We start from the raw sequence: 22,432 nt of genomic DNA, 5'->3' as shown, positions 1-22,432 counted from the left end.
GATATCCCTCAGAGGGGGGACCCTTTATCTCATAGGAATGACAAATAAGTAGGATCTCCTTCTTCCCTTTTAGTTTTGGGTGCAACAAACCAAATCATAAGAAGCAGGTTCTGCCAGATTTCAATACATTTCAATTCTCATTACATTATCTTTCCCTAAACTCATAATACTTACAGATTTCCTGCTTTTTGTTAAGGGCATCAACATCATCCCAGGTTTCAGAACCTTGGTGTCACTTTCAGCTCTTTACTATCACTTACCCACAAGTCCAATAAGTTGGAATAGCTTGCTGCTTCTATCATCACATCTCTTCCATCTATCCTTTTTTATTTACTCACACAGACATCACCAGAGATCAAAACCCTGTTACCTTATATCTGGACTAATGCAATAGACACCTAACCGATTATCTTGTCTCAACCTCTCCCTCTTCTGTATCAATGGCAGCTAGATGGTGCAATGGATAGAACACTGGTATTGGAAAGGGGAAGACAAGAGGTTTGAATCCAGCCTCTGACCCATACTAGCTGCGTGACTTTGTGCAAGTTACTTAACCCTGATTGCCACACATCCAGGACGATCTCCAGTCATACTGATTCATATCTGACCACTGGACTCAGATGGCTCTGGATGAGAAAGTGAGACTGGTGACTTAGCACAGCACCCCTTTCTCAAATCCAATTCAAGACATAATCTCTCTGATGTCATGATCTTCTTCAAGAATGAAGGACAAACATTATTATTATCAATGGATGAAGGAAAAATATTTGAGCTGAAGTCTGCTTAATCTACCTCTCCACTATTTTATAGTCTTTTTTTTTTTTTTGGCAAGGCAATGGGGTTAAGTGGCTTGCCCAAGGCCAGGTAATTATTAAGTGTCTGAGGCCGAATTTGACCTCAGATACTCCTGACTCTAGGGCCGGTACTCTATCCACTGCGCCATCTAGCTGCCCCTATACAATCTTTTGATCAAGTATTAATACATCCATTTTATTAATGAGGAAATAGAAATTCATAGTTTGAGATTTGTCATAATACAGGCATATAACAATTGTCACAGCCAGAATTTTAACCCTGGGGGCCTTCTTTCTGAGAACAAAGCTCTTTTGATTATATTCTACTCTCTCTCTCTCTCTCTCTCTCTCTGATAACATTTGACCCTTTCTATAAATGGCATGTTCAGTGTTTCTGTATCTATGTGCCTTGAGGTGTTTGGGATGAATTCCATGTTTTCCTACACATTTTCCCCTATTTCATTTAACAGCTGAAGTCCCTTTATTCCCTAGCCCCCAGATAAAACTAACAAACATTTATTGATAAATTGATTTATAATAATACAAAATTAAAAATCAATTTATTAATAAATATTATGAGTAAAGCTCTGTACTAGAGATGAAAAGATAAAACACACAAATAACTCCTGCCTTTGCAAAGCTTATATTCTAATGTGGAGAAAAGATTATAATGTTTAAATAGATAAATGTATACATGTTTATTTGATATTTGAGAAAATACTATCATTCAGGGGATGAGGAAAGAAAAAATGTTCTCATAAATATTAAAAGAAACTAGGAATCTAAGAGGTGAAGGTATGAATGGCATGCTTTCCAGTTAAGTGTGATAATCTAGGCAAATATATGGAAGCAGGATATTGAGGCAGAAAAACAAGTGGGTCATCATAATTTACATTTCCAGAATGCTTCTTTGATCAAAAAATTCAATGCAGATAGTCAGTTCCAATTTTTGTCTGCTTTTGTAAAATGTCACCGCTGCTCACGCAGCTCATTATGTAAAAAGTCACAGCCCTAATATACAATTTAACTAATAGGAACAACCATAGGAAGATAATTTTGGAGGAAGAAGAATTTACAAAGTAGCCTTCTCAAGTTAAGTAAGCAAAATGAAAAGAATTATGTGCTAAAGTAAAAAAGGAAAGATTCCTATTGATTAAAGAATTTAAAACAACAATGATGATGATGAAAATGCAAACCTGTGAACCTTTGAAATTCTGTGATTTAGAGTTATAAATTGTTGATTGGCAATCCAATCAGGAGAACATGAAGATTATTAAACAAATTGGACAAGGAGTCTAGCAAAAATAAATAGCATCAAGTGTGAAAGGGAACATCTTCAAAGAACTTCTAAATCTATTTTAAAAGTACTCAACCCATTGTACTTGTTAAGGAAGGGGGTATTTCTACCCTTACATTTTCAGGAAAGAAGGGATATTCTATATTCTTCCCATAATTTCCTTAATTCAAATTCATTTACTTCAGTAGGAATGCAAGAAGAATCTTTCTACCACTCTGGGAATGTCTATATGCAGCAGATAAAATCAGGGAAAGCCTGAACTTCTGAGCAATTGCTGTACTGCTTCATTGTACCATAATTATTAAGCTTATGGCTTGGGAATGAAGAAGAGTGAAAGACCTCTATTTGGACAAAAAGACCCCAAAAAGACCTCTATTTGGACAAGAAGACTTTAGAAAGACCTCTATTTGGACAAGTGTAGCTCTGGAAAGTCTAATTACTTGTGTAAGTTTCCACATGTCTGTGTTTGTGATCCGTGCTTATGTGTTTTAGCTCATACTTTAAATTACTTGAGGTCTCAAAGAATTAATGAAAGAAATGAAGGAAGGAAGGAAATAACATTTATTGAGCAATTACTATGTTAAGTCCTGAGGATACAAACAACAAAATGACAGTTCCTGCTTTTAAGGAGTTCATGCTCTAATGAGCAAGACAGTGTCATTGTTATGCTAGCTAGGTGGTACAGTAGCTAGAGAGCCAGGTCTGGCATTAAAGTGTTGTGTGCTGGCTGGCTAACTCATCCTTTACTCATAACCTATTACTTGACTCAGTCCAGCTGTAGTCAAGTTTTCAGGTGAATGTTGAAGAGGCAGGAGACAAAGATGGCAAGTTCTCCATTCATTCAACCGAAAGCAAGTGCTTAAATACCCTTTTTTTTACTCCCAATCCTGTGGCATTCTCTAGTTACCAGCCAAAAACTACCCCGGTGCTTGTGGACAGCAGGTGATAAAAGTTTACTTCCTTAGGCTAGCAGTCCCACACAATGTTCCAGGAAGTGCCAAAACATAGGGAACAGATGGGAAGATCCGGAGAGCCGACCCAGGTAAGTAGGCCATTGGTGTACATGGGCAAGAGGACGTTCCTGTAACCCTCAACAGTCTCTTACGAGGAAGACCTATCTTTGGGTCAGATCTCAAATCTGACCTCAGACATTTATTAGTTTTGTGACCCTAAGCAAGTCACTTAATCCTGTTTGCCCCAGTTTCCTCTTCTATGGGGGGAGGAAATGACAGATCACTCCAATAGTTTTGTTAAGAAATTATCAAAAAATGGGATCATGAAGAGTCAGACATTACTTAAAAATGACTGAACACATTTTCTATGCTAAAACATCCTGATGACTACATTTTTACAACAGCTTCTTAAGTCTTCCTAATTTTCTTGTGTATGCCCATGCCAGAAATTTAGACTATCTTGTAGATCAGTCATCATATGCAAAACAGGATAATTTTTTCTTTTGTATGACTGAAGAGTTTCTAGAAGTTAGGAAAGTCTTAAAAGGTAGAGATTGTAATTTCTGAAAGATTATTTGTAGAGTTAGACTACAATCATTCTCTAATTGGCCATAGGGAATAATTTCCTTCCAGCAAAATTTGTGAAGACCTGCAATGTGTTACTATGGGATAGAATCATTTTTCATGAAAATACTAGATTGTTACCATCTGTAGGTGATGACTCAAGTTCATCTGGAGACACAAACTAGGAAAGTCACTCTAGATCTGTTCCAAGTGATCTGTCTCTCTGTCTCTGTCTCTCTCTCTCCCCCCACCCACCCCTCCCTCCCTCCCTCCCTCCCTCTCTCTAAATGAATACTGTTAAACATTGGGAGAATTTGCTGGGATATTTTAAATTACATTTTCTAGGAAGTGTTAGAAAGGGAAAAAGATTCCCAAAATAAGATAGATCAGGCAAAAAACTGATGGTACTTATGTCAAAAATGTCACATAGGCTGATTTTTTTTAAAAAAATTACTTGTATTAGTTGCTACTGCAATGACTTTTCTTTAATACTTTTAAGAAAGTTGGAGACCATCACAGTCCCAATATCCATGAGTAAATCAAGAATAAGTACCTAGTCCAATCTGATCTTTCCTATATTTCTGAGAATCAAAAGTCAGTCAGAGGAGCCTTGCCCACTCTCTCCTCCAACCTTCCATATGCCCTATGTAGTATCTCCTCAGTCTACCAGAAGGAAGAATGGGAAGTAAGAAGGCAACTTTTGGAAGAAAGTATTAGAACTGGTAGAAGGGACTTCAGAAGACATGATTAACATGCTTTATGAAACTATCCAAATCAGAAATAAATGACTCCGAATTATGACAGTGTCCTTAAATAATTGACAGTGGAGGAGGGAGCAATTAGGGTAAATCAGTAGGATTCAGACTTTCAAAAATTAATCAATTAAAAAGGGTTTAAGTAAGAAATTTTACTCATTCTAATAAAGATATGCATACATACACATAGATTGATATACTCACAAAGATGTTCATAGATATTCATTCATACTTATTTGTAGATTACAAATCCTAGTCAAATGAAATGGTTGATTCTTATGGTGTTGGCAGTCATGCAGCCTTTTCAAATGAACTAGGAGTTAGCTAGGTTTTCATTAAGCTGTACTTGGGCAACTATTTTTGCTTTTGCTTTGTTTTTAGACTGAATACTAGACTTTGCATTTATCTCTTAAATTTCTCCTTGTTATTTTAGTCATAACATTCCACGTTGTTGATATTTTAGATATGCATGCATTCATTCATCTTACTTTGTTTGAAATACCGTGATAGGTAGGCACTGGAAATACCAAGACCAAACCCGTACAGTATTGGGGGAACATTATAGATAGAAAATTACATAAAAATTTTATACAAAATCATCATAATGATGATGCTAGCAAAGATTTGATAGTATGTCCCAGGAACAAATATCTCATTGAATCTCATAGAAACCTGGGAGATGGGTGCTAAACACATACAGATTAATTTCTGTGGGGAGGGTATAGAATAAGAGATGAGACCTGTTGGGTTTTGAAAGAATCTAGAATTCCAAAAGGTGGAGATGAGAAGAACTTTATTCTAAATATTGGAAACTGCTTGTACAAATCCCTGGGGATAGAAGATAGATTGTCATTTCCAGGGAACAACAAGAAAGCTAGGCACAACTAGATAGTATAGTGGATAGAATTCTGGGCTAGTTAGGAAGATTCATTTTCATGAGGTCAAATCCAGCCAAAGACACTTACTAGTTTGGTGACTCTGGACAAGTCACTTCACACTTTTTGCCTCAGTTTCCTCATCTATAAGATGAAGGAAAGAAATGGAAAACCAATCCAAAATCTTTACCAAGAAAATCTCAAATGAGGTCAGGGAGAATTGGATATAATTGGAAACAATTCAGCAACAATGGCAAGAAAGCCAGTTTGACTAGGATACAGTGTTCATGGAGGACATTGATAGACAATGAGTCTTGAAAGAGAGGCTGGAATTCATTTGTGAAGAGTTTTCAAAGCTTAGGGAAAAAAGCTTCCCAATAAGAAAGGTACTTATGTTCTACCTTAGAGAGGAGTATATGTTTTATCTTACAGACAAGAAGGAGGGACCAGAGTTTTTGGAGCAGAGGATTGATGTGGTTAGACCTGTGCACTAGGAATATCAATTTGGTAGTTATGTGGAGCATGGATTGGAGAGGAGACAGATAATGCAGGGAAAGCAATTAGGAGGAAATAGGTGAGAGATAATAAAGGCTTCAACCAGGGTGGTGGTAAATCATACTGTACAAAATGCCAGCTGTTCTTCTGGGCTTTGTAACATCTGAAAATTTGATCATCAAGTCCTCTGAATCACTGACAAAATGATGAACAGGAGAGGGCTTAGGATGGAACCCTGTGGCATGCAGGACTTGCCTCTAGATTGATGTCAATCTATTAATCAGCATTCTGTAAGTCTAGTTCTTCAATCAGATATGACTCTATCTGATGATATGTACATTTATCTCTCTTATCTACAAAATTATCTGAGAGATTTGGGTAGTTATGATGCTGAAATTCAGATACTTTATATAACAAAACAAGAACAACAATAACAGCTAGTATTTATACCATAATTACTAATTTTATGTAGGATTCTTCTAATTTAGCAGACTCTACCAATATATTTGCCATATCTGATCAATATTTTCTTTTTTAATTGCTAATTAACTACCAGAGATTGACAACAAACTCACTAGTCTCTTAATGAATATTTGTTAAAAAGAACATGCTTATTCAATTGAACTTCCTGAAGTTTATTTAAAAAAAAATAGTATCATGCCATCTATGTCTAAGGATTCTCTCTCATGTATTGTGAGAACAAAGTAAATATGGACACTTTTTCCCAAGGTTAACATTTTTCATCACTCCCTAATTATTAACTTCTTGTTAAGCAGAATTAAGTTTCCTTTGTTTTCTTCCTTTCCTTCAGGGAAATGAAATTGTCAGCTAAACCCATGAGGAATTTATTTTAGCAGAATGAGACTTCTAACATATATAAATAATTTAATTTCCTCATAATTCCTCATAATATTTGTGACAAAGTTGTGATGTAAATTAAGAAAGTACCTTATATATCCTTTATCTAGTCAGGTTTTCTGCATTCTACTCTGCAATAATAAATAGGACCATTGGATTTTAGAGCTCAAAAGGATTTTAAAGACTATTTAGTTTCCACCCTTTTTTATTAAGATCTGAAAAACTATGTTTTGGAAAGATAAAATGACTTGAACAAAGTCACCCAACTAATTAGTGGGAAGTTATACGATTAAAACCCAGTATGCTATCACTTCCACAAACAACATTGTATTTTTCATGCTGACTTCCTAGTACAGACAGTTCTCATTTTATGTGAATAGATAGTTATGCAGAACTCTAAGGTGATTTTTTATATAAGTGAATTTGTCTTCTTCTCACCCACATCATTTATTGGGTATACAAAATAATATCCTTAAAACATACTAAACTGATAACAAACAGAGCTATGAACTGAAAGGCAAAAATAATGATGACGTATGCACAATAAAGTTAGTACAGGTATGTAGTAAGTTGTCCCTTCCCCAGCCACTGCACCTAACACCTGTGGTTGGGGGTACAACATTTTAGTGAAGCTATAGAGAAATATTTGGACTATGACTCTTTTCCCCCCTCATGTACCTGATGATAGTAAATAATATTATCTTTAATTTAAGAAACTTTTAAATATTTGGATTTATCTTTCAATATAAGAAAAAAAATTCACTCAAATGATGAAATCCTTCTGCCAATTATTTTGAATGAATCTTCTTGGTTTGAACTTTGGTTCCAAGCTTCCCTTTCTGCAGCAATCTTTGCAGCTAGTTCATTCAGATCCTCATTGGATAGTTCTCCATGAGACTAAATCAACTTCTCAACATCATTATCATCACTTCTAGTTCCACTTCTTGTACTAATTTTACAGTCTTGTTATTCAGTTCTTCAAACATTTCATCTTTTGTGAAATTCACAAAAATTAGGAATGAATTATGTGCACATTTGTCCCAAATTCTCTTCATTCATATTTGTTACATCTTCCCATGCCTTCCACAATTCTTTACATAAAATCAAATTTGCATAATTTGAATTTACATAAATCATGAACTGCTTGTATTTCATCTTATCTCTTTGACTTTCTCCCTTTAATTCACATGCAAAAGTTGCCAGTATTTTCAACCTACAGCAAATAAATTTCCAAACAAACACATGCCTTCTTAAAATAACAGGGTAACTTCTATCATACTTTCTCCTTTGGAAAAACATAATTGGTATTCAAGGTAGCAGAGTGGTAAATTGAATTAGAGTGCTAGACCATTACCAGAAGGAACTGGGTTCAAATCTAGCCTATGTAGTAGTTGGTGATGCTGGCAAGTCATTATCCTTTGCTTAACTATTTCTTCAACTATAAATGGTAGATAGCACCTTCCTAACAGAGTTATGAGAGCCAAATGAGATAAGATATGCAAAGGGATTTGAAAAATCTTAAAGGGTTTTATAAATGCTAGCTATTATTTTATAAATAAAAGCCTACCTATCCTTCAGGAACTTATATTTTATTGAGGGAGCTGGAGAATAAACAAGATAAGACCCAAACTAGCCTATTAGAGCCCAAAGTGTTTTTTAGGAGTGGAGTTCAATTTTCTGGAGAGGAAGTCCTAGAGGAAATACCATGGTTGGAAATTTTTGGAAAGATGGCATTTTAGTTTATGGAGGTAATACACAATTTTGAATATTTAAATTGGGGGAGTGATGATTGTGCTTCCTCTAGCTAACCTTTAAGTTAATATTAAAAGAAAGTTGATATATTTTGGAGCATATAAAACTCTGGCCCTGGATTTTGAAGAGTCAGCATGGTAGAATAGAAAAACAATTGGATTTGTCAAGAAACCTGGGTATTCATTCTTTTTGATGCTTTGTTATTATTTTTTGATGTTTTATACTAGCTTTATATTAATATCTGCCTTTTTTTCCTGGCTTCATTTGTCAGATACTTTGTCATTTCTTTCTCCAGATCATTTTACAAATGAGGAAATTAAGACAAACAGGGTTAAGTGACTTGCCCTGCCCAGGCTCACACAACTAGTAAGTATCTGAGGCTGGATTTTAACTCAGGAAGATGAGTCTATTTGATTCCAGGTCTGCTACTCAATCTACAGCACCATCAGTTTCCTCTTCTATAATTATTCAGTTACTATTACATTATTATTAAATATTATTTAATATTTATTTTCCCCAATACACAAAAACAAATTTTAACATTAATTTTCTATGTTCCTAATTCTATCCTTTCTTCTTCTCCCCTCTCATTGAGAAGTCAAGAAATTTGATATAGGTTATATATGTGAAGATATGCAAAATAATTTCCAAATAGGTTATGTTGTGAAAAAAAAACACAGACCAAAAAATACTCAAGAAAAACAAAGTAAGAAAAGAAATGCTCCACCCCATATTTCTCTGTAGGTAGATTGCATTTTTCATCATAAATCCTTCAGCATTGTCTTATATTTTTGTATTGCTGAGAATAGCAGTCATTCACAGTTGATCATCATACAATATTGTTGTTGCTGTGTTCAGTATTCTGAGTTCTGCTCATTTCACTTTTCATCTGCTCATCTAAGTTTTTCCAGATTTTTCTGAAAGCATCCTATTCATCATTTCTTACTGCACAATAATATTCCATCACAATTATGTACTACAATTTGTCCAGCCATTTCCTAATTGATAGGAATCAAAAATTGAGGTAATACTTATGCTGCTTAATACATTGAGTTATAGTAGGGAAAATGATTAGAGGTCCTGTAATCTAACTTGCTCATTTTATAGATGGGGGAAACTGGGTCCCAGAAAAGTTAAGGGATTATCCCCAAGTCACATGTGTAGTAATTGAGAGAGCAAAAATTTAGGTGAGTTGTTCTGACCACAAAACCATTGTTTTCTTTATTACATGATAAGGATGTGAATTATTATGGCTCCATATGAGATAGAAATAATTCTATTTATCTCTTCTGGATCATAATATTTTGTCCCAGACACAAAACATATTCATAAAGCATTCAGTGGGAAAAAAGGGGTGGAAAGTTTTATGTTCTTTAATCTATGAGGTTGCCTTTTTTTTAAAAAAAAACTACTATAGATTTTGCATATCCAGATCTATCTTGGTCCTTTCCATTTTTGCCTTAAGCATATTTTGACTCTGTTTATTTACTATCTTCCAAAAACCTTCTGTGATACACACCATTACCTTTGATTATAGAATCCAGCTGCCTAATACTGATCTATCCTCCATACTCTATGTTTAGCAACTATTTAAAAGGATCTGAGTTTTTCTTGGACTCTAAATAGCTACAAATAAGTGAATTTAAAGTGGTAGCAGCAGCATTTTAAATAACCTTTATTAGAAAGCACTTTTAAGGTTAAATCTGGCTCCCTGCAAGCAACTGACTTGCTAGGATGAAGGACAGGGAGCATCCAGGCCACATACACTTAGAGAAGAGTAACCCATGGTCTGTGGGAGACCAAAGTCACATCACATATGTCAGTTTACCCCATTAGCCATGTGGAGTGGGGGAGAGGTTGTAAGGAAGCAGTAGATGGTGTTTGTTTGCCTGTACAACCCTATAGCAAATAATGATTACTCTTTGCTTCTTGTTACCACGCTCAGTTGAAACTATGGCAACCAGGCTGCATAAAATGGGATGGGAGGGGGAAATGCTGCTTAGCAACGCAAAGATTTAGTAAGAAAAGAACTGGTTTTAATGGCTATGTTTTTTTTTAAATGTCAATTTTGAAAGGGAAAAACAGAGAAGCAAGAGAGAAGAGATAAACCAAATTAGAAAGATATAGTAGGATAGGGAGATGGAGGATAATGAAAGTAGCCAGAAAGGAAACACAATTTCTAAATGACTTAACAGAAAAGATAAATATAAGTTAACTATATCAGAAATGAATATCTTAGATTATTCATGGATTAATTGGAAAAAATAAGAATACATTAAAATTTGCATATAAAAATGACAATGAAAACCCAGGTAAAATTCAATACTTCTATAAAATTTTCCTTCAGTGAAAGGTTTGAAGAAGAAATTTATCTGTTTGACAGATCCTGAAGATAGCTCTTAGAGATTCATTTTAGTCAGATTATTATGGAGGGTTTTTAAAAAAAATCATTTATATTTAACTTTTTGTTTTGTTCTATTTTGCTTTTATGAATTTTCCCATTCTAACAAGTGGTGTATTTCAATTTAATAAGTACTAGGTAAACACCTATTGTGTAAGGCTTGGGGTACAAAGTTTAAATAGGACTATGACTATGGCTTCATGAAGCTTATAGTATAATGGCATAGGAGTGAGATGGGAATTTCCCTTATATCAATAGAAGCAAAGTATAAGCATTATTCTAATACATAAAAGGAACAAAGTTCTAAGTTCAGAGTTCATAAGGTCTATGAAGTCTGTACTGATAGGCAATTAAATTCTCAGGTCATAGAGATTTAGGGTAGCTATGTGGCACAGTAGAAAGAGTGCCAGGTCTAGAGTCTGTAAGACACTCTAAATTCAAATCTTGCCTCAGGTGTTTACTAGCTTTGTGATTCTCTGCAAATCACTTACCCCTGTTTGTCTCATTTCCTTATCTTCAAAATGAGCTGGAGAAGAAAATGATGAATCACTGTAGAAACTTTGGCAAAAAAAAAAACCTTTTAAATGGAGTCTTTTGACTAAACAAGAGGGGACTTAACTTTTGCAAGACTGTTATTTATGGCAGAAATAGTATATAGTAGTAGTGCTGTGTTGTTCAAATTATTTATGAAAAAAGTAAAATAGATAAATTTATAAATTTTAATGTTTCAAAAAACGGTAACTTGCAATAGGATCTCCTTTTGCTACATTGTTCAGGTGTTTCAGTCATGTCTGACTCTTCATGACCCCATTATGGTATTTTTTTGGCAAATATATTGGAGTGATTTACCATTTCCTTCTCTGGCTCATTTTACAGATGAGGAAACTGAGGAAAACAAGTTTTAGTGACTTGACCATGGTCACATAGCTAGTATCTTAGACTGAAATCAAAGTGATAAAGATGAGTCTTTCTGAATTCAGGTCTAGCAGTATAACCAGCCATTTAGTTGTCCTCCTTTTATTGCAGTCACTTATTTTAAATGATTTGGTCTTAAATTCATAAGATTGTGACATACTTTTTTTTTTAAATCTTGAAGGCATACTTATCATATTGGATTTTAAGTATACTTTTAATTCACATCCATTTTTCCAAATCAAATCTATGATTATGTAACTATAGTTTTGTGTTAAAATTTAAATTGCTTAGATTTTAAGCCGATCAATTTGATAGGTTTTAAATGGCCTTCCTAGACCACTGGAGCATGCTTTTCTGAAATCTAAAACAATATTTTTTGTACATTATATTTTAGGTGGTTATGTGGTATATTCCACCATGTTTTGGAGAATATCAAATGAACTAATGAGCACAAAATTCTTTGTAAATAACTGAACAATGTAAAAAAAGTAAATGATGGTAATTGTCATTATTATAGGCATGTTTGGGACTCTAACTTAAGATTTATGATTGTAAATCTTGGACCTTTGCATTATATGGCACTGAGGTCAATAAACTTTTCTAGGTCTGGTTATTGACTTCAATTGTAAAATGAAAATCTATTTTTAAAATTGAGAAGTTAATTATAATAATGATGATGATGATGATTAAATTAAATGAAGACTTCATACAAGAAAAATGTGTTCATTCAAGTCTTAAAAAATTCATGCTTCAATATTCTATTGTCTATAGAATATACCAGTATTCCCTTTCCCTACATCAACCACATACCCCATTTGATAAATTATTTGACATCACTAAACCTTGATCTGAGCCACCAAAACCTGTTATTTATTTATTTTTTTCAATTCATTTCTTGTAAGATTTTATTTCACATTTTCTCCCTTCCTTTTTCCCCATATACAATCATGTTAATTATGTTTCCATTTTAGACAAAACAAAGGGGATAAAAATCATGAGAAAAAATAAAACAATTTTTTAAAAAAATGAAAATAGTATGCTTTGGTTTTCATTCAGACTTCATAGTTCTTTCTCTGATGTGTTTGATATTTTCTATCCCAAGTCTTTTGGAATTGTTTTTGATCATTGTACTGCTGAGCAGAGTTGTCTATCATAGTTGATTATCACACAATGCTGCTGTTAATGTCTACACTGTTCTGGTTCTGCTCACTTCACTCAACATCAATTCATGTAAGTCTTTTCAGGTTTTTTGAAATCCACCAGTTCATGATTTCTTACAGAGCAGTAACATTTCATCATATTCATATACCATAATTTCATAAACTGTTATGCTTGGAAGGACTGATCACTCAAATTCTATTTTTACTCTATAAAGTTTACTAAGAGAAACTTACAACAGCTCTATGTATTCCTGCTGTTGGTAACTTTTTTTACTTGTTTGAAGAGGTTTATGTTCTATTTCTTTTCTAGATTAATAAGGAAAGAATGTGTTGGGCTGGAGGAAGCATGAATGATGTAATCTTGGGTGAAGAAAAAATATCAGGATAGGTGATTGTTCTTGATCTTCTACTTCTCTAACCTTTAGACACTCTATAATCATAATGATCATTAGCTTTCATTTATGTAGCATTTGACAATCCACAAATCATTTTCTTACAATTATCATTTGCCCTAGGAAGTTCAAATGCCATTATCTTCTTCATTTTATAAGAAATCCTGAGGTTTAGAAAACTGAACAGCCTACTGAAAATTAGATGACAAGGAAGATCCAGAGCTGAAACTCCAGTAAAGTCATCTGATTCCAAACCTATTCTCTGTTCACTCTTCCATGTGCAAATCAGGCAGTATTGAAGCCTATAAAGTTTTCTAAGTCCTAGCAAGTTTATGAAGAATTTCAAATGGAATTAATATTAACAGCAATAGCAATAATAACAACAGCAATAATGAAAATTTACATTGTGTTTTAAGGTATACAAATCACTTATATAGTTATAATTTATTGGTGCCTCATAATTATCCTGTGAGATAAATACTATTATTATTCTCATTTTTACAGATGAGAAAACTGGTTTGGAAGAGTTTAAATGAATTTACTAGGGTTAAAGAGTTTTATGTTATTTAAGAAACAGATTGGAGACAGCTAGTTGGTTCAGTGAATAGAGCACTAACCCTGGAATCAAGAGGACCTGAGTTCAAATCTGGCCTCAGACACTTAAAAAAATTGCCTAGCTATGTGACCTTGGGCGAGCCACTTAACCCCATTGCCTTAAAAAAAAGAGACAGAATGTACCTGAAGGAGTATTCACACTCAAGTCTTCTTTTGCAAGTCAGGTACTATATACATAATATCATCTTCTTAGCTGACTCCTTACAGAGGGAGAAATTGCCAAATCTGGTAAATCAAGAATTTTAAAAATTATTCAAGTATAATAATACAGTGTAGATAAAACAGGCGTTACTTTTGATTTTCTTTATTCCAAGGGGAATGTAGTTTTCCTCTTATTGTTTTCATATTGTTTCTTATGTTTTCATCACATTTCTATGCAGTCAGCTGATAATTCAAATACCAAGTTTGCTTTAAATTATATGTGGAAATCCCAATAAGACTTGGAAGAAGTTCTAAAAAGCCAAGATTTTGAACAGATGAAAAACTATTTTAACTACACTACTTTCTACATTCTATTTGTAAGAAACTTGAGAGCACAACTCAGTGCCTTTTATATATATCATTTTCTTTATTTCCCCTTTACTCTGTAGAGTTTCTAGTAGAGTACCATGCTCTAAGAACAATTATTTAATTAGCATTTCCATATGATAGAATTTTATTAAACTACTTTTTTCAAGCCATCATATCAAATATTGATTTGCTCTTGGAATTTTAAGATTGAGAATCATAAATTCTTTCCCCCCTTCTTTTTTTTTCTTTTTTAGATTTTTGCAAGGCAATGGGGTTAAATGACTTGCCCAAGGCCACACAGGTAGATAATTATTAAGTGTCTGAGGCCGGATTTGAACTCAGGTACACCTGACTCCAGGGCCGGTGCTCTATCCACAGTGCCACTTAGCCGTCCCGAGAATCATAGATTCTTAAACATTGGAAGGATCTTCAAAGGTCACCTAGTTCAATTTCCTACCTGGAAAAGCAGTCTTCCCTATAAGCATCCCTGTAAGGTCTCCTAGCCCCTTACTGAACACTGAACAGCACTCCATTCATTCATGGAATAGTTTTAGTTGTTCACAAGTTTATTCTCATTAACATGTAGTGAAAAGTTTCCCTGTAACTTTTATTTTCATCATTAGATCTTAATGCTGTTCTCTGGAGCAATAGAAAATTTACCCTGATTAGGTGGCACAGAGGATAGATCCACGAGTCTTGGAGTCAGGGGGATGGGAGTTTGAATCTGGTCTCAGATCCTTGACATTGACTAGCTACATGACCTTGGCCAAGTCACTTAGTTCTGATTGCCTTGCAAGCAGGGACATCTCTAGTTGGCTTGTCATATCTGACTACTGGGCCCAGGTAGCACTGGAGGAGAAAGTGAGGCTGTTGACTTAGCTCAGCATCCCCTTCACTTGGATCCAATCCATGTGCTTGTCTGTCATCACCTCCCTGATGTTAAGGTCTTCCTTGAGAATGAAGGACAAACATTATCATCATGACAAACTTTCATATATTCAAAGCTACCATTCATCTGTCTGAGTCTTTTCATTTCAGGCTATCATATTAATTTTTTCTTAAAGAAGGAAAAAAACCCTTACTTTTTTATGTTTTCTATAAAGATAATCCTGAATAATCACCAATTTATTCTTCATTTAGTAGATACAAATATAAATGAAACATAGAATTATAAAGTAAGAGGTTGTTGACTAAGAAATAAAAATTCTGGTCTGGAAATTAGAAGACTTGGATCATGTTTCAACTCCAACACTTAATAATTGTATGGTTCTAGGTAAGTTTAGGATCTGAACCTCTATGAGAATAAAGAAACCATCAATTTAGGATGTTTCTTTTTTATTGTTTAAGAAATTCTAGCCAAGAAAATTGTTTGAGCTTCAGTTTGCCATTTGGTAAAATGGAGGAAATATTTGATTACACCTACCTTACAGGATCATTATGAATAATTATAAACTATAAAGCACTGTTTAAATTAAATCCACTCTTCTTCTTCTTCTTCTTCTTTTGTAACAGTAACAAATCCCCCTACATCCTCCATCCCTCCTACAAACAAACAAAAAAAACACCCTTAAGAATTTATATAAGTAGAGAATAACTAATCTTAGAACAACAACAAACTTATTGATACAGCTCTTTTGAAGAACCCCTTCATTCAATAAAGGGGATTACCATGGCATCCCGTGTAAAAATTAGCTAAGAAAATACTGAGTTTATGTTCTCTGATGCCCTCTGCTGGACAGAATCTTACAGTTCCTGTTTCTAGTATGTCCATTTTTCGTGGGATTTTGCATCACAAAATCTCAATGTATAAGATACTATGGTATGGTATGATATTGTATTTCATTGCATCTTATCATATTACATCAGGTTTTGATAAAAAGTGGAAGTGGAAAAAAGAAATCTGACTTTAGTCTATGGTTAAATAGGTAGATTGCCTTCTCCTTGCTCGTTGCCCACAGGTAAACTTAGAAAACTCCCTTGATATCAAGTCACTGTGCAGCATTTACAAGGGAAGCAGACACTTTCTATTGTAATCCCACCCAGTCCTGCTGCCTCCTGCATCCCATCTGGTAGGCAACCAGGACATCGCTGCTGTATTATACCATAGCTTCATTTTCCTTCAATTGTCCATCTGGCAGCCATAATATATGTGGGCTACATAACTTCCATCATCCCCCAATTTTGCTTAAACTGACTTTTTATGCTCTCTAACCTTGTTTTGAAGATTTAGTTCTCCAAATCTAACAGCAAATGATCCTTACTGGACATTTCTCATCCCACTCCTCCTTTCAGGCTACTCAGTATATGTTCTATTCACAGAAACACACAAAATTAACATTTTTGACACTGGTCCTTCATTCTCTAGTCCAGACCAAGGTTGTTATGTGCCATGTCATCATGATCCACCCATATATTTCTGCTGGGTGCACAATGGTTTCAAGAAAAATGGTTTGGCAGGTAAAACCAGTGGAAAGATGACTATATCTGGAGTTAGAAGAGTTAAGAGTTCAGGTCCCAGCTCTCATACTTAATAGCTTTGTAACCATGGGCAAGTTACATTATTGCAATGAGCTTCAGTTTTCCCATCTGTAATACAGGGGTAATAATAATACTTATTTGTTTGGGAGAAAGTTCATGAAATGTTAGATACCTTTGAACTATGAATGTATAATAATACTGTGATGAATGAATTAAAATATGATTTAGTAAGCTACTTGGGGGCAAGGGATATTTCACTTCTTTCTATGCCTCATGTGTATACTTAGTACATATAGGTGCTTAATGACTTTCTTTCTTTCTTTCTTTCTTTCTTTCTTTCTTTCTTTCTTTCTTTCTTTCTTTCTCTCTTTCTTTTTTGATAGAGCACTGGCCTTGGAGTCAGGAGCATTGACACTTACTAGCTATGTGACCTTGGATAGGCTAACTAACCCTGATTGCCTTACATCCAATCATCCTGATTCATATCTAGCCATTGGACCCAGATGACACTGGGAGAGAATGTGAGGCTGGTGACTTAGCACCCTCTCACTCAAATCCAATTCATGTGCTTGTAATGACATCATCTCCCTGATGTCATGGTACTTGAAAAATGAAGGACAAACATTGATGACTGATTGTTTCTTGTCTGTTATAAAAGAGGTATTAAATTCAATCCTATTTATTTAAGTGTAGAAATGTGTTATTTCTAGAGACTTTGATCTTTTAAGAGCATTTTTTAACCTTGCAAATCACTTAGCACAGAATTTACAGGATCATGGAATTTGAGCTTGCAACTCAATCCTTACATAATATTTAGTTCAATTCTCTTATAATCCTGAATATTATACCAGCTGAGAACATTTTTCTAGAAGTATTGAAGTCAGGGGCATGGTTTATCTTTTCCCAGTTTTTCAATTAAATTCACTAATTCTTGACAAGGAACTATTTAAGGATTAGTCAAGGCCTGTCTAAGGTAGAAATCAGTTTTACTTCAGTTATGATTAGTTAAAAGTGTGTGTGGGGGTGTCCCTGGAATTTAAGGGCATTACCTTACTCTCCAGGACCTGACTGGATATGCTTTCTGAAAAACTATTCTGGAAAGGATACTCAAGAGTAAGTAACACATTTGATTTACATTATTCAAGGGAATCAAAATGATGCTTATCAGAGCAAAAGTTTTTAATCCCCCCCTCTTTTGAAAGAAATAGTAAAGCAGAAGTCCAAGACCAGATTTGGCAGATTTTCTAGATCCAGAGTATATGCCAAGTATAATTGAATGTGCATTATGATAAGCAGTGATGGAACAGTGTCTAGATGATGTCAAGACACAGGTGTCTTAGCAGATAAAGTATCCAGACATTTTTCTTATTCCACTATAATACAAGGCTTTCCAGCTACATGTCCAAAACCATTGTGTTTTTAGACTGAAGAAAACCATGGAAGCTATAAAAACTGATTTTTATATCTTAGTTGATTATGAATAAACATGAAAAGATTACTTAGAGCATTTTGACCCCTCCAAAATTTTAGCCATTTCCTGCCATACAATTTAAAAACAAAACATTCCCAGATTGTTTGGACATTATTTGACATTTCTTCCTTAACAGAAATGGAATATAGTTATATTGGAAGCATATGGGTTAGAGGACTGGAAAATGGTGTCTTTACTTTGATGCAACAAAGACCCATAGCTAAAATACAAGATCTGATTGTGGAGGTATAACCTTTATCTGGGTCCCTAAGAGGGCAGTTTAGGGTACTACAGCTGGACTTACAGGCTACCTACTGCTGCTCTATTACTTTATCTAAGAGTCTATCTCATATTGGTCAGGAATAAGGAGTCTGTTTCTAGATCCCTCAACTGTCTGCTACATCTTTTTTTCCTTTTTTTAGGGACAGAAAAAGTTTAAGTATTGCTGTGGGAAAGAAAGGGAAAGAAATATTGACAATAGCAGCAGCAAAAGCAGGCACAACCATCATGAGGGAATGCGTAGTAAGGAAAGAAATAGAGGTGAGTGAGATTAATGGGGGGATCATGCTTCCCCAGAGCAGAATCAGTCTCCCAAAAGAAGACAAAGTTGCCCTTCTACTTCTAAGCATATTGCTTGGGCTCCTTGGGTATCCAAATGACTTGAAAACTTCATGTTTAAATAAGGCATTTCAATAATTATCAGACCAAAATTATATAGTTCATTGGTGTCTACCAAGTATTTTTTTTTAAATCACCTATGAGATAGCTAGTGCAAGCATTAACCTCCATTTTACAGACATGGAAACTGAGACTGCTTATCCAAGGTCACATAGCTGGTAAATGTCAGAATTGGAATTCCACTTCAGGTCTCCTGACTACAAACCCAAGGCTCTTTCTAGTTCATCAAGTGCCTCTTATGTAGCATAATTTAAAATAGCAAATGGAATGCTGACTTTTTTAATTATTAAGGTAAAGAGCTTTTCAATGGTAGCTGAAAGATTTGGGCATGAGTGATATGAGGGTCATTTATTATTTTGATGCTTTGATTATATATAGTTAGGACTTTTCTACATTATTCTGATATCCCTCTTTTTAAGGTACTGAATAAGAGCTAATGAGAATTCTGCTTTCATTTCTCTTGGATCATTTAGGACATTCTTTATTGTATCTTATTCAGGATGAAGCTATATAAAAGTCAAATGATAGCTGATGAATTTTCAAAAAAAATCAAATCTATCTGTTTGGGAAAGTTTTAAACTAACTACTGCAGTAATCAGGTTTTTGCCTTTCTTCCCTATTTTTCCCTATGTTTGGGGGGGAAGGAAGAAATGAAGGAAAACTTTATTAAGCACATACCATATGCCAGACATTATGTTTAATGCTTTACAAACATCTGATTTAATTCCTTTTTTTAAAAAAATTTACTCTATTTCAAACATTTATTAAAAAAATTATTTTAGATTCTTTCTTCCTAGACTCCTCCTCAATACATTGAGAAGGCAATCAAAGTGATGTCAATTAGCCATAATGCAGAAAGAAAAGAAAAATAAAGTGAAACAAACATACTTCAGTCTATACTCAGACTTCATTATTTCTCTCTCTAGAGTAGATAGCTCACTTGATTCTGAGAGATTTGGGGGCAGGTAGGTGGCACGGTGGATAGGGCACTGGCCCTGGAGTCAGGAGTACCTGGGTTCAAATCCTGTCTCAGACACTTGATGATTGCCTAGCTGTGTGGCCTTGGGAAAGCCACTTGACCCCATTTTCCTTACAAAAACCTAAAAAAAAATAAAAAAATTTGGGAAGTAGATATTATAATTCTTTTAATTACAGTTGAAAAAATTAAGGCAAATAAGTGTCTGAAGTCAGTCTAAGCTGTTTGAGGATATAATAGACAGCTTGCTTAAGTGATTGTGATCTTACAATGACCTAGAATTTTCACATTTTGATCCTGAGGTGGTACTATTGTTTCCTCTTTCTGAACATTAAGGGTTGGAGGCAGTTTAGTTTTATATTTGTTGCATGCCATTTACATGCCTACTGATGTCACAGTGCAGAAAGCCTTGGTCACAAAATCGTGGAGAATTCTCCAGCTCCCATGTTTCTTTGTAGATTGTACTCAATGCCCAACCAATGATTCTAATTTGAGTCATTCTAGTGGCATTAGATAATACTGAAGAACATGGTGTGATCTATCACTGACCTGAAAGAGATCATACATTATTAGAATCTCTGACTTCACTGGCATAATTTTGGTCAATCAGGAAATCGATGGAGCTAATATTCTAATTGAGAGTCTATTGCAGTAGGAATCAAAGTGAGGTTAGAGAGAAACTGATTCTTTTCTTTCATATTATGACAGTTAAAAAAATTTGAATTTCGAGAATCTATGACTTATACTTTTGGTGTAAGCTGGTAATTCAAGGATAAAGCATTGAACTTTGAGTTCTGAGTTCAATTTCTACCTTATATAAATGTTAACTATATGATTAATAAGAATTCACAAAAGAATTATACAATAAAGATTTTTAACATCGCCAATAATCTACATTTGTGTGCTTATTGATCTAAAGTTGGATATCCTGGAGAATGAAGTCAAATGGATGTAATTCTATTTGATCTATTTAAAACACTAAAAACTGATGCTGATAAAGTACAATTCTCAATATGCCAACAAATTTGGAAAACTCAACAATGACTATTGCATTGGAAAAGATCAGTTTAGTTCCAGTCCTAAAGTAGAACAAAGTCAAGGAATGTTCAAATTACCAAACAATTGTATTCATTTCACATAAGAGCAAGTTTATGCTTAAGCTTCTGCAAACCAGGCTTTAGTAGCATGTGAACAGAAAATTACCAGAACAAAAAAAAACCATTACTGGTTTTCAAAGAAGTAGAGGAATAAGAGACCAAATTGCCAATATATGTTGGATTATGGAGAAAGCAAGGGAGTAGAACAACATCTGCTTTTGCTTTATTGACCACACTAAAACTTTTGACTGTGTGGTTTACAGCAAAATATGGCAAGTCTTCAAAGAGATGTGAGTACCAAATCATCTTACTTATCTCCTGAGATACCTGTATGTGCTCATGAAACAACAGTTAGAATCAAATAGGGGACAACTGCTAAATTTAGAACAGGAAAGGAAGTACAACCAGACTGAATATTATTGTACTTACCTACTTATAACCACTATTTATGTACTCAACCTTATTTTTTTAAGTTTTGTGCAGAGTACCCCATGTGAAATGCCAGCTGGATGAATAAAAAGTCATACTTAAGGTGACAATACTCCTGGGTGGCATAAAGTGAGGAGGAATTAAGAAGCATCCCAATGAGGTAAAGAGGAGAGTTTAAACGCTTGTTTGAAGTTTAATATAAAAATACTAAGATCCTGGCAACTGGTTCCATCTAGAAGTGACTGCAACCATGCAATTAAAAGGACACAAGCTCCTTGGAAGGAAAGCTGTGGTGATCTAAACAGTAAACTAAAAGACAAAAGACCTTGCCAACAAAAGTCTGCATAGTCAAAGTTATGGCTTTTCCTGTAGTAATGTGTGGCTGCTACTTAGATTATAAAGAAGCTGAGCCCTTCAGAATCAATGCTTTCAAATTCTTGAGAACACTTTTGAGAGTCCTTTAAACAAGGAAATCAAATCAGTAAAAACATTTAAAAACTGAGCTCAGTTTAGTCATTGGAAGGTCAAATACTGAAGTTAATGTTTATTTACTTTGGACATATAATAAGAAGATGGGACCCTGAAGAGAAAGATTTCAAAAGGAAAAGAGGATGGCAGTGGATGAGAGGGATAGTATCATGAATTTAGACAGTTTTTGAGAGAGTACAGGATAGACGAGTCTAGTGTGCCAAGGTCCATGGGGCTTACAAAGACATGATCAAATGATTGAACTATATAATAGCTATTATACAATATATAATCATATAATATATAAACTATATAATCCTAAATTGAATCCACTTTTCCTAGTTTCAGTTTCCTCCTCCATAAAATGAACCTAATAATAGTACTTATATTAAAAGGTTGTTATGAGTTAATATAAAGTATTTCATAAAACTTGAAATACTATATAAATATCAGTCTTCATAAGAAAAGAAGGCAGGAGGCATAAAATGTCATCATGATG

The 22,432-nt window shown here is 34.4% G+C and overlaps 1 long non-coding RNA gene across 4 annotated transcripts in view; it reads right to left on the bottom strand.

Moving 5' to 3' along the window:
- Nucleotides 1-22,432, bottom strand: part of LOC141491214 (uncharacterized) — a 100,391-nt gene that overhangs the window by 65,475 nt on the left and 12,484 nt on the right. For all 4 annotated transcript variants that reach the window (XR_012469528.1, XR_012469530.1, XR_012469529.1 and 1 more), the window contains 2 exons: nucleotides 15,760-15,878; nucleotides 13,950-14,051 (listed from right to left, as the gene is read on the bottom strand). This is a non-coding gene — a long non-coding RNA (uncharacterized LOC141491214). The remainder of the gene's footprint in view (nucleotides 1-13,949; nucleotides 14,052-15,759; nucleotides 15,879-22,432) is intronic.

This window comes from Macrotis lagotis, chromosome 6 (assembly GCF_037893015.1).
Source record: "Macrotis lagotis isolate mMagLag1 chromosome 6, bilby.v1.9.chrom.fasta, whole genome shotgun sequence".
NCBI classification, from domain to species: domain Eukaryota; kingdom Metazoa; phylum Chordata; class Mammalia; order Peramelemorphia; family Peramelidae; genus Macrotis; species Macrotis lagotis.
This window is presented reverse-complemented; position numbering and strand designations above follow the sequence as displayed.